At 50.0% G+C, this 9,254-nt stretch overlaps 20 non-coding genes and 6 pseudogenes across 20 annotated transcripts; all 26 read left to right on the top strand.

Moving 5' to 3' along the window:
* The first annotated feature begins 37 nt into the window (after nt 1-37).
* LOC128480390 (uncharacterized) lies at nt 38-146 on the top strand (annotated as a pseudogene).
* A 209-nt stretch (nt 147-355) lies between these two features.
* LOC128476979 (5S ribosomal RNA) lies at nt 356-474 on the top strand. The gene has a single exon (XR_008347969.1). It is a non-coding gene; the product is annotated as a 5S ribosomal RNA (ribosomal RNA).
* Nucleotides 475-728: 254 nt separating this feature from the next.
* On the top strand, nt 729-847 carry LOC128479174 (5S ribosomal RNA). Its single transcript, XR_008350060.1, has one exon. It is a non-coding gene; the product is annotated as a 5S ribosomal RNA (ribosomal RNA).
* Nucleotides 848-1,170: 323 nt separating this feature from the next.
* Nucleotides 1,171-1,279, top strand: LOC128480398 (uncharacterized; annotated as a pseudogene).
* A 234-nt stretch (nt 1,280-1,513) lies between these two features.
* LOC128475482 (5S ribosomal RNA) lies at nt 1,514-1,632 on the top strand. The gene has a single exon (XR_008346541.1). It is a non-coding gene; the product is annotated as a 5S ribosomal RNA (ribosomal RNA).
* Nucleotides 1,633-1,916: 284 nt separating this feature from the next.
* On the top strand, nt 1,917-2,025 carry LOC128480397 (uncharacterized; annotated as a pseudogene).
* Nucleotides 2,026-2,274: 249 nt separating this feature from the next.
* Nucleotides 2,275-2,393, top strand: LOC128477092 (5S ribosomal RNA). The gene has a single exon (XR_008348079.1). It is a non-coding gene; the product is annotated as a 5S ribosomal RNA (ribosomal RNA).
* A 276-nt stretch (nt 2,394-2,669) lies between these two features.
* Nucleotides 2,670-2,778, top strand: LOC128480389 (uncharacterized; annotated as a pseudogene).
* A 212-nt stretch (nt 2,779-2,990) lies between these two features.
* LOC128476978 (5S ribosomal RNA) lies at nt 2,991-3,109 on the top strand. The gene has a single exon (XR_008347968.1). It is a non-coding gene; the product is annotated as a 5S ribosomal RNA (ribosomal RNA).
* A 248-nt stretch (nt 3,110-3,357) lies between these two features.
* Nucleotides 3,358-3,476, top strand: LOC128479173 (5S ribosomal RNA). Its single transcript, XR_008350059.1, has one exon. It is a non-coding gene; the product is annotated as a 5S ribosomal RNA (ribosomal RNA).
* A 278-nt stretch (nt 3,477-3,754) lies between these two features.
* LOC128480396 (uncharacterized) lies at nt 3,755-3,863 on the top strand (annotated as a pseudogene).
* A 240-nt stretch (nt 3,864-4,103) lies between these two features.
* LOC128477159 (5S ribosomal RNA) lies at nt 4,104-4,222 on the top strand. Its single transcript, XR_008348141.1, has one exon. It is a non-coding gene; the product is annotated as a 5S ribosomal RNA (ribosomal RNA).
* Nucleotides 4,223-4,456: 234 nt separating this feature from the next.
* LOC128476914 (5S ribosomal RNA) lies at nt 4,457-4,575 on the top strand. Its single transcript, XR_008347906.1, has one exon. It is a non-coding gene; the product is annotated as a 5S ribosomal RNA (ribosomal RNA).
* Nucleotides 4,576-4,811: 236 nt separating this feature from the next.
* Nucleotides 4,812-4,930, top strand: LOC128477815 (5S ribosomal RNA). Its single transcript, XR_008348769.1, has one exon. It is a non-coding gene; the product is annotated as a 5S ribosomal RNA (ribosomal RNA).
* A 236-nt stretch (nt 4,931-5,166) lies between these two features.
* Nucleotides 5,167-5,285, top strand: LOC128477076 (5S ribosomal RNA). Its single transcript, XR_008348064.1, has one exon. It is a non-coding gene; the product is annotated as a 5S ribosomal RNA (ribosomal RNA).
* A 219-nt stretch (nt 5,286-5,504) lies between these two features.
* LOC128480645 (5S ribosomal RNA) lies at nt 5,505-5,623 on the top strand. The gene has a single exon (XR_008350527.1). It is a non-coding gene; the product is annotated as a 5S ribosomal RNA (ribosomal RNA).
* A 287-nt stretch (nt 5,624-5,910) lies between these two features.
* On the top strand, nt 5,911-6,019 carry LOC128479874 (uncharacterized; annotated as a pseudogene).
* Nucleotides 6,020-6,241: 222 nt separating this feature from the next.
* LOC128477539 (5S ribosomal RNA) lies at nt 6,242-6,360 on the top strand. Its single transcript, XR_008348506.1, has one exon. It is a non-coding gene; the product is annotated as a 5S ribosomal RNA (ribosomal RNA).
* A 236-nt stretch (nt 6,361-6,596) lies between these two features.
* On the top strand, nt 6,597-6,715 carry LOC128479172 (5S ribosomal RNA). The gene has a single exon (XR_008350058.1). It is a non-coding gene; the product is annotated as a 5S ribosomal RNA (ribosomal RNA).
* Nucleotides 6,716-6,933: 218 nt separating this feature from the next.
* LOC128478896 (5S ribosomal RNA) lies at nt 6,934-7,052 on the top strand. Its single transcript, XR_008349794.1, has one exon. It is a non-coding gene; the product is annotated as a 5S ribosomal RNA (ribosomal RNA).
* A 237-nt stretch (nt 7,053-7,289) lies between these two features.
* On the top strand, nt 7,290-7,408 carry LOC128478393 (5S ribosomal RNA). Its single transcript, XR_008349313.1, has one exon. It is a non-coding gene; the product is annotated as a 5S ribosomal RNA (ribosomal RNA).
* A 228-nt stretch (nt 7,409-7,636) lies between these two features.
* LOC128475471 (5S ribosomal RNA) lies at nt 7,637-7,755 on the top strand. The gene has a single exon (XR_008346530.1). It is a non-coding gene; the product is annotated as a 5S ribosomal RNA (ribosomal RNA).
* A 230-nt stretch (nt 7,756-7,985) lies between these two features.
* On the top strand, nt 7,986-8,104 carry LOC128479481 (5S ribosomal RNA). The gene has a single exon (XR_008350353.1). It is a non-coding gene; the product is annotated as a 5S ribosomal RNA (ribosomal RNA).
* A 245-nt stretch (nt 8,105-8,349) lies between these two features.
* LOC128475460 (5S ribosomal RNA) lies at nt 8,350-8,468 on the top strand. The gene has a single exon (XR_008346519.1). It is a non-coding gene; the product is annotated as a 5S ribosomal RNA (ribosomal RNA).
* Nucleotides 8,469-8,693: 225 nt separating this feature from the next.
* On the top strand, nt 8,694-8,812 carry LOC128477749 (5S ribosomal RNA). Its single transcript, XR_008348706.1, has one exon. It is a non-coding gene; the product is annotated as a 5S ribosomal RNA (ribosomal RNA).
* Nucleotides 8,813-9,024: 212 nt separating this feature from the next.
* LOC128477119 (5S ribosomal RNA) lies at nt 9,025-9,143 on the top strand. Its single transcript, XR_008348104.1, has one exon. It is a non-coding gene; the product is annotated as a 5S ribosomal RNA (ribosomal RNA).
* The last annotated feature ends 111 nt before the right edge of the window (nt 9,144-9,254 follow it).

The raw sequence follows: 9,254 nt of genomic DNA, 5'->3' as shown, positions 1-9,254 counted from the left end.
GCAGCAGAATAAGAGAAGTAAAACAAAAAACTTTCACACATGCGGCCATACCACCCTGAAAGCGCCTGATCTCGGAAGCTAAGCAGGGTTGGGCCTGGTTAGTACCTGGATGGGAGACCGCCTGGGAATACCAGGTGTTGTAGGCTTTTAATTTTTTCTCACAGTCCGGGGAGAGCTTTTTGCCATGTGTTTCTTGCTCATCATCAAAGCTTTAAACCCTTATTTGAACCTTCTCACCTTCTCTGTCCTGTCCCAGGGCTTATAATTCTTTTTGTCTGACGACAAGCAGCAGCAGCAGCAGCAGCAGCAGCAGCAGCAGCAACAGAATAAGAGAAGTAAAATAAAAAACTTTCACACCTGCGGCCATACCACCTTGAAAGCGCCCGATCTCGTCTGATCTCGGAAGCTAAGCAGGGTTGGGCCTGGTTAGTACCTGGATGGGAGACCGCCTGGGAATACCAGGTGTTGTAGGCTTTTAATTTTTTCTCACAGTCCGGGGAGAGCTTTTTGCCATGTGTTTCTTGCTCATCATCAAAGCTTTAAACCCTTATTTGAACCTTCTCACCTTCTCTGTCCTGTCCCAGGGCTTATAATTCTTTTTGTCTGACGACAAGCAGCAGCAGCAGCAGCAGCAGCAGCAGCAGCAGCAGCAGCAGCAGCAGCAGCAGCAGCAGCAGCAGCAGCAGCAGCAGCAACAGAATAAGAGAAGTAAAATAAAAAACTTTCACACCTGTGGCCATACCACCCTGAAAGCGCCCGATCTTGTCTGATCTCGGAAGCTAAGCAGGGTTGGGCCTGGTTAGTACCTGGATGGCAGACCGCCTGGGAATACCAGGTGTTGTAGGCTTTTAATTTTTTCTCACAGTCCGGGGAGAGCTTTTTGCCATGTGTTTCTTGCTCATCATCAAAGCTTTAAACCCTTATTTGAACCTTCTCACCTTCTCTGTCCTGTCCCAGGGCTTATAATTCTTTCTGTCTGACGACAAGCAGCAGCAGCAGCAGCAGCAGCAGCAGCAGCAGCAGCAGCAGCAGCAGCAGCAGCAGCAGCAGCAGCAGCAGCAGCAGCAGCAGCAGCAGCAGCAGCAGCAGCAGCAGCAGCAGCAGCAGCAGCAGCAGCAGCAGCAGCAGCAGCAGCAACAGAATAAGAAAAGTAAAATAAAGAGCTTTCACACCTGCGGCCATACCACCCTGAAAGCGCCTGATCTCGGAAGCTAAGCAGGGTTGGGCCTGGTTAGTACCTGGATGGGAGACCGCCTGGGAATACCAGGTGTTGTAAGCTTTTTCTTTTCTCACAGTCCGGGGAGAGCTTTTTGCCATGTGTTTCTTGCTCATCATCAAAGCTTTAAACCCTTATTTGAACCTTCTCACCTTCTCTGTCCTGTCCCAGGGCTTATAATTCTTTCTGTCTGACGACAAGCAGCAGCAGCAGCAGCAGCAGCAGCAGCAGCAGCAGCAGCAGCAGCAGCAGCAGCAGCAGCAACAGAATAAGAGAAGTAAAATAAAAAACTTTCACACCTGCGGCCATACCACCCTGAAAGCGCCCGATCTCGTCTGATCTCGGAAGCTAAGCAGGGTTGGGCCTGGTTAGTACCTGGATGGGAGACCGCCTGGGAATACCAGGTGTTGTAGGCTTTTAATTTTTTCTCACAGTCCGGGGAGAGCTTTTTGCCATGTGTTTCTTGCTCATCATCAAAGCTTTAAACCCTTATTTGAACCTTCTCACCTTCTCTGTCCTGTCCCAGGGCTTATAATTCTTTCTGTCTGACGACAAGCAGCAGCAGCAGCAGCAGCAGCAGCAGCAGCAGCAGCAGCAGCAGCAGCAGCAGCAGCAGCAGCAGCAGCAGCAGCAGCAGCAGCAGCAGCAGCAGCAGCAGCAGCAGCAACAGAATAAGAAAAGTAAAATAAAGAGCTTTCACACCTGCGGCCATACCACCCTGAAAGCGCCTGATCTCGGAAGCTAAGCAGGGTTGGGCCTGGTTAGTACCTGGATGGGAGACCGCCTGGGAATACCAGGTGTTGTAAGCTTTTTCTTTTCTCACAGTCCGGGGAGAGCTTTTTGCCATGTGTTTCTTGCTCATCATCAAAGCTTTAAACCCTTATTTGAACCTTCTCACCTTCTCTGTCCTGTCCCAGGGCTTATAATTCTTTCTGTCTGACGACAAGCAGCAGCAGCAGCAGCAGCAGCAGCAGCAGCAGCAGCAGCAGCAGCAGCAGCAGCAGCAGCAGCAGCAGCAGCAGCAACAGAATAAGAGAAGTAAAATAAAAAACTTTCACACCTGCGGCCATACCACCCTGAAAGTGCCCGATCTCGTCTGATCTCGGAAGCTAAGCAGGGTTGGGCCTGGTTAGTACCTGGATGGGAGACCGCCTGGGAATACCAGGTGTTGTAGGCTTTTTCTTTTCTCACAGTCCGGGGAGAGCTTTTTGCCATGTGTTTCTTGCTCATCATCAAAGCTTTAAACCCTTATTTGAACCTTCTCACCTTCTCTGTCCTGTCCCAGGGCTTATAATTCTTTCTGTCTGACGACAAGCAGCAGCAGCAGCAGCAGCAGCAGCAGCAGCAGCAGCAGCAGCAGCAGCAGCAGCAGCAGCAGCAGCAGCAGCAGCAGCAGCAGCAGCAGCAGCAGCAGCAGCAGCAGAATAAGAGAAGTAAAACAAAAAACTTTCACACATGCGGCCATACCACCCTGAAAGCGCCTGATCTCGGAAGCTAAGCAGGGTTGGGCCTGGTTAGTACCTGGATGGGAGACCGCCTGGGAATACCAGGTGTTGTAGGCTTTTAATTTTTTCTCACAGTCCGGGGAGAGCTTTTTGCCATGTGTTTCTTGCTCATCATCAAAGCTTTAAACCCTTATTTGAACCTTCTCACCTTCTCTGTCCTGTCCCAGGGCTTATAATTCTTTTTGTCTGACGACAAGCAGCAGCAGCAGCAGCAGCAGCAGCAGCAGCAGCAGCAACAGAATAAGAGAAGTAAAATAAAAAACTTTCACACCTGCGGCCATACCACCTTGAAAGCGCCCGATCTCGTCTGATCTCGGAAGCTAAGCAGGGTTGGGCCTGGTTAGTACCTGGATGGGAGACCGCCTGGGAATACCAGGTGTTGTAGGCTTTTAATTTTTTCTCACAGTCCGGGGAGAGCTTTTTGCCATGTGTTTCTTGCTCATCATCAAAGCTTTAAACCCTTATTTGAACCTTCTCACCTTCTCTGTCCTGTCCCAGGGCTTATAATTCTTTTTGTCTGACGACAAGCAGCAGCAGCAGCAGCAGCAGCAGCAGCAGCAGCAGCAGCAGCAGCAGCAGCAGCAGCAGCAGCAGCAGCAGCAACAGAATAAGAGAAGTAAAATAAAAAACTTTCACACCTGTGGCCATACCACCCTGAAAGCGCCCGATCTTGTCTGATCTCGGAAGCTAAGCAGGGTTGGGCCTGGTTAGTACCTGGATGGCAGACCGCCTGGGAATACCAGGTGTTGTAGGCTTTTAATTTTTTCTCACAGTCCGGGGAGAGCTTTTTGCCATGTGTTTCTTGCTCATCATCAAAGCTTTAAACCCTTATTTGAACCTTCTCACCTTCTCTGTCCTGTCCCAGGGCTTATAATTCTTTCTGTCTGACGACAAGCAGCAGCAGCAGCAGCAGCAGCAGCAGCAGCAGCAGCAGCAGCAGCAGCAGCAGCAGCAGCAGCAGCAGCAGCAGCAGCAGCAGCAGCAGCAGCAGCAGCAGCAACAGAATAAGAAAAGTAAAATAAAGAGCTTTCACACCTGCGGCCATACCACCCTGAAAGCGCCTGATCTCGGAAGCTAAGCAGGGTTGGGCCTGGTTAGTACCTGGATGGGAGACCGCCTGGGAATACCAGGTGTTGTAAGCTTTTTCTTTTCTCACAGTCCGGGGAGAGCTTTTTGCCATGTGTTTCTTGCTCATCATCAAAGCTTTAAACCCTTATTTGAACCTTCTCACCTTCTCTGTCCTGTCCCAGGGCTTATAATTCTTTCTGTCTGACGACAAGCAGCAGCAGCAGCAGCAGCAGCAGCAGCAGCAGCAGCAGCAGCAGCAGCAGCAGCAGCAGCAGCAGCAGCAGAATAAGAGAAGTAAAATAAAAAACTTTCACACCTGCGGCCATACCACCCTGAAAGCGCCCGATCTCGTCTGATCTCGGAAGCTAAGCAGGGTTGGGCCTGGTTAGTACCTGGATGGGAGACCGCCTGGGAATACCAGGTGTTGTAGTCTTTTTCTTTTCTCACAGTCCGGGGAGAGCTTTTTGCCATGTGTTTCTTGCTCATCATCAAAGCTTTAAACCCTTATTTGAACCTTCTCACCTTCTCTGTGCAGTCCCAGGGCTTATAATTCTTTCTGTCTGACGACAAGCAGCAGCAGCAGCAGCAGCAGCAGCAGCAGCAGCAGCAGCAGCAGCAGCAGCAGCAGCAGCAGCAGAATAAGAGAAGTAAAATAAAAAACTTTCACACCTGTGGCCATACCACCCTGAAAGCGCCCGATCTCGTCTGATCTCGGAAGCTAAGCAGGGTTGGGCCTGGTTAGTACCTGGATGGGAGACCGCCTGGGAATACCAGGTGTTGTAGGCTTTTAATTTTTTCTCACAGTCCGGGGAGAGCTTTTTGCCATGTGTTTCTTGCTCATCATCAAAGCTTTAAACCCTTATTTGAACCTTCTCACCTTCTCTGTCCTGTCCCAGGGCTTATAATTCTTTTTGTCTGACGACAAGCAGCAGCAGCAGCAGCAGCAGCAGCAGCAGCAGCAGCAGCAGCAGCAGCAGCAGCAACAGCAACAGAATAAGAGAAGTAAAATAAAAAACTTTCACACCTGCGGCCATACCACCCTGAAAGCGCCCGATCTCGTCTGATCTCGGAAGCTAAGCAGGGTTGGGCCTGGTTAGTACCTGGATGGCAGACCGCCTGGGAATACCAGGTGTTGTAGGCTTTTAATTTTTTCTCACAGTCCGGGGAGAGCTTTTTGCCATGTGTTTCTTGCTCATCATCAAAGCTTTAAACCCTTATTTGAACCTTCTCACCTTCTCTGTCCTGTCCCAGGGCTTATAATTCTTTTTGTCTGACGACAAGCAGCAGCAGCAGCAGCAGCAGCAGCAGCAGCAGCAGCAGCAGCAGCAGCAGCAGCAGCAGCAACAGAATAAGAGAAGTAAAATAAAAAACTTTCACACCTGCGGCCATACCACCCTGAAAGCGCCCGATCTCGTCTGATCTCGGAAGCTAAGCAGGGTTGGGCCTGGTTAGTACCGGGATGGGAGACCGCCTGGGAATACCAGGTGTTGTAGGCTTTTAATTTTTTCTCACAGTCCGGGGAGAGCTTTTTGCCATGTTTCTTGCTCATCATCAAAGCTTTAAACCCTTATTTGAACCATCTCACCTTCTCTGTCCTGTCCCAGGGCTTATAATTCTTTTTGTCTGACGACAAGCAGCAGCAGCAGCAGCAGCAGCAGCAGCAGCAGCAGCAGCAGCAGCAACAGAATAAGAGAAGTAAAATAAAAAACTTTCACACCTACGGCCATACCACCCTGAAAGCGCCCGATCTCGTCTGATCTCGGAAGCTAAGCAGGGTTGGGCCTGGTTAGTACCTGGATGGGAGACCGCCTGGGAATACCAGGTGTTGTAGGCTTTTAATTTTTTCTCACAGTCCGGGGAGAGCTTTTTGCCATGTGTTTCTTGCTCATCATCAAAGCTTTAAACCCTTGTTTGAACCTTCTCACCTTCTCTGTCCTGTCCCAGGGCTTATAATTCTTTCTGTCTGACGACAAGCAGCAGCAGCAGCAGCAGCAGCAGCAGCAGCAGCAGCAGCAGCAGCAGCAGCAGCAGCAGCAGCAGCAGCAGCAGCAGCAGCAGCAGCAGCAGCAGCAGCAGCAGCAGCAGCAACAGAATAAGAGAAGTAAAATAAAGAGCTTTCACACCTGCGGCCATACCACCCTGAAAGCGCCTGATCTCGGAAGCTAAGCAGGGTTGGGCCTGGTTAGTACCTGGATGGGAGACCGCCTGGGAATACCAGGTGTTGTAGGCTTTTTCTTTTCTCACAGTCCGGGGAGAGCTTTTTGCCATGTGTTTCTTGCTCATCATCAAAGCTTTAAACCCTTATTTGAACCTTCTCACCTTCTCTGTCCTGTCCCAGGGCTTATAATTCTTTTTGTCTGACGACAAGCAGCAGCAGCAGCAGCAGCAGCAGCAGCAGCAGCAGCAGCAGCAGCAGCAACAGAATAAGAGAAGTAAAATAAAAAACTTTCACACCTGCGGCCATACCACCTTGAAAGCGCCCGATCTCGTCTGATCTCGGAAGCTAAGCAGGGTTGGGCCTGGTTAGTACCTGAATGGGAGACCGCCTGGGAATACCAGGTGTTGTAGGCTTTTAATTTTTTCTCACAGTCCGGGGAGAGCTTTTTGCCATGTGTTTCTTGCTCATCATCAAAGCTTTAAACCCTTATTTGAACCTTCTCACCTTCTCTGTCCTGTCCCAGGGCTTATAATTCTTTTTGTCTGACGACAAGCAGCAGCAGCAGCAGCAGCAGCAGCAGCAGCAGCAGCAGCAGCAGCAGCAGCAGCAGCAGCAGCAGAATAAGAGAAGTAAAATAAAAAACTTTCACACCTGTGGCCATACCACCCTGAAAGCGCCCGATCTTGTCTGATCTCGGAAGCTAAGCAGGGTTGGGCCTGGTTAGTACCTGGATGGCAGACCGCCTGGGAATACCAGGTGTTGTAGGCTTTTAATTTTTTCTCACAGTCCGGGGAGAGCTTTTTGCCATGTGTTTCTTGCTCATCATCAAAGCTTTAAACCCTTATTTGAACCTTCTCACCTTCTCTGTCCTGTCCCAGGGCTTATAATTCTTTCTGTCTGACGACAAGCAGCAGCAGCAGCAGCAGCAGCAGCAGCAGCAGCAGCAGCAGCAACAGAATAAGAAAAGTAAAATAAAGAGCTTTCACACCTGCGGCCATACCACCCTGAAAGCGCCCGATCTTGTCTGATCTCGGAAGCTAAGCAGGGTTGGGCCTGGTTAGTACCTGGATGGGAGACCGCCTGGGAATACCAGGTGTTGTAAGCTTTTTCTTTTCTCACAGTCCGGGGAGAGCTTTTTGCCATGTGTTTCTTGCTCATCATCAAAGCTTTAAACCCTTATTTGAACCTTCTCACCTTCTCTGTCCTGTCCCAGGGCTTATAATTCTTTCTGTCTGACGACAAGCAGCAGCAGCAGCAGCAGCAGCAGCAGCAGCAGCAGCAGCAGCAGCAGCAGCAGCAGCAGCAGCAACAGAATAAGAGAAGTAAAATAAAAAACTTTCACACCTGCGGCCATACCACCCTGAAAGCGCCCGATCTCGTCTGATCTCGGAAGCTAAGCAGGGTTGGGCCTGGTTAGTACATGGATGGGAGACCGCCTGGGAATACCAGGTGTTGTAGTCTTTTTCTTTTCTCACAGTCCGGGGAGAGCTTTTTGCCATGTGTTTCTTGCTCATCATCAAAGCTTTAAACCCTTATTTGAACCTTCTCACCTTCTCTGTGCAGTCCCAGGGCTTATAATTCTTTCTGTCTGACGACAAGCAGCAGCAGCAGCAGCAGCAGCAGCAGCAGCAGCAGCAGCAGCAGCAGCAGCAGCAGCAGAATAAGAGAAGTAAAATAAAAAACTTTCACACCTGCGGCCATACCACCCTGAAAGCGCCCGATCTCGTCTGATCTCGGAAGCTAAGCAGGGTTGGGCCTGGTTAGTACCTGGATGGGAGACCGCCTGGGAATACCAGGTGTTGTAGGCTTTTAATTTTTTCTCACAGTCCGGGGAGAGCTTTTTGCCATGTGTTTCTTGCTCATCATCAAAGCTTTAAACCCTTATTTGAACCTTCTCACCTTCTCTGTCCTGTCCCAGGGCTTATAATTCTTTTTGTCTGACGACAAGCAGCAGCAGCAGCAGCAGCAGCAGCAGCAGCAGCAGCAGCAGCAGCAGCAGCAGCAACAGAATAAGAGAAGTAAAATAAAAAACTTTCACACCTGCGGCCATACCACCCTGAAAGCGCCCGATCTCGTCTGATCTCGGAAGCTAAGCAGGGTTGGGCCTGGTTAGTACCTGGATGGCAGACCGCCTGGGAATACCAAATGTTGTAGGCTTTTAATTTTTTCTCACAGTCCGGGGAGAGCTTTTTGCCATGTGTTTCTTGCTCATCATCAAAGCTTTAAACCCTTATTTGAACCTTCTCACCTTCTCTGTCCTGTCCCAGGGCTTATAATTCTTTTTGTCTGACGACAAGCAGCAGCAGCAGCAGCAGCAGCAGCAGCAGCAGCAGCAGCAGCAGCAGCAGCAGCAGCAGCAGCAGCAGCAACAGAATAAGAGAAGTAAAATAAAAAACTTTCACACCTGCGGCCATACCACCCTGAAAGCGCCCGATCTCGTCTGATCTCGGAAGCTAAGCAGGGTTGGGCCTGGTTAGTACCTGGATGGGAGACCGCCTGGGAATACCAGGTGTTGTAGGCTTTTAATTTTTTCTCACAGTCCGGGGAGAGCTTTTTGCCATGTTTCTTGCTCATCATCAAAGCTTTAAACCCTTATTTGAACCATCTCACCTTCTCTGTCCTGTCCCAGGGCTTATAATTCTTTTTGTCTGACGACAAGCAGCAGCAGCAGCAGCAGCAGCAGCAGCAGCAGCAGCAGCAGCAGCAGCAGCAACAGAATAAGAGAAGTAAAATAAAAAACTTTCACACCTGCGGCCATACCACCCTGAAAGCGCCCGATCTCGTCTGATCTCGGAAGTTAAGCAGCGTTGGGCCTGGTTAGTACCTGGATGGGAGACCGCCTGGGAATACCAGGTGTTGTAGGCTTTTAATTTTTTCTCACAGTCCGGGGAGAGCTTTTTGCCATGTGTTTCTTGCTCATCATCAAAGCTTTAAACCCTTATTTGAACCTTCTCACCTTCTCTGTCCTGTCCCAGGGCTTATAATTCTTTCTGTCTGACGACAAGCAGCAGCAGCAGCAGCAGCAGCAGCAGCAGCAGCAGCAGCAGAATAAGAGAAGTAAAATAAAAAACTTTCACACCTGCGGCCATACCATCCTGAAAGCGCCCGATCTCGTCTGATCTCGGAAGCTAAGCAGGGTTGGGCCTGGTTAGTACCTGGATGGGAGACCGCCTGGGAATACCAGGTGTTGTAGGCTTTTTCTTTTCTCACAGTCCGGGGAGAGCTTTTTGCCATGTGTTTCTTGCTCATCATCAAAGCTTTAAACCCTTATTTGAACCTTCTCACCTTCTCTGTCCTGTCCCAGGGC

The sequence above is a fragment of the Spea bombifrons genome, chromosome 2 (genome assembly GCF_027358695.1).
Source record: "Spea bombifrons isolate aSpeBom1 chromosome 2, aSpeBom1.2.pri, whole genome shotgun sequence".
Lineage (NCBI taxonomy): Eukaryota > Metazoa > Chordata > Amphibia > Anura > Pelobatidae > Spea > Spea bombifrons.
Note: the sequence above shows the minus strand (reverse complement) of the source record. Positions and strands in the feature narration are given on the sequence as shown.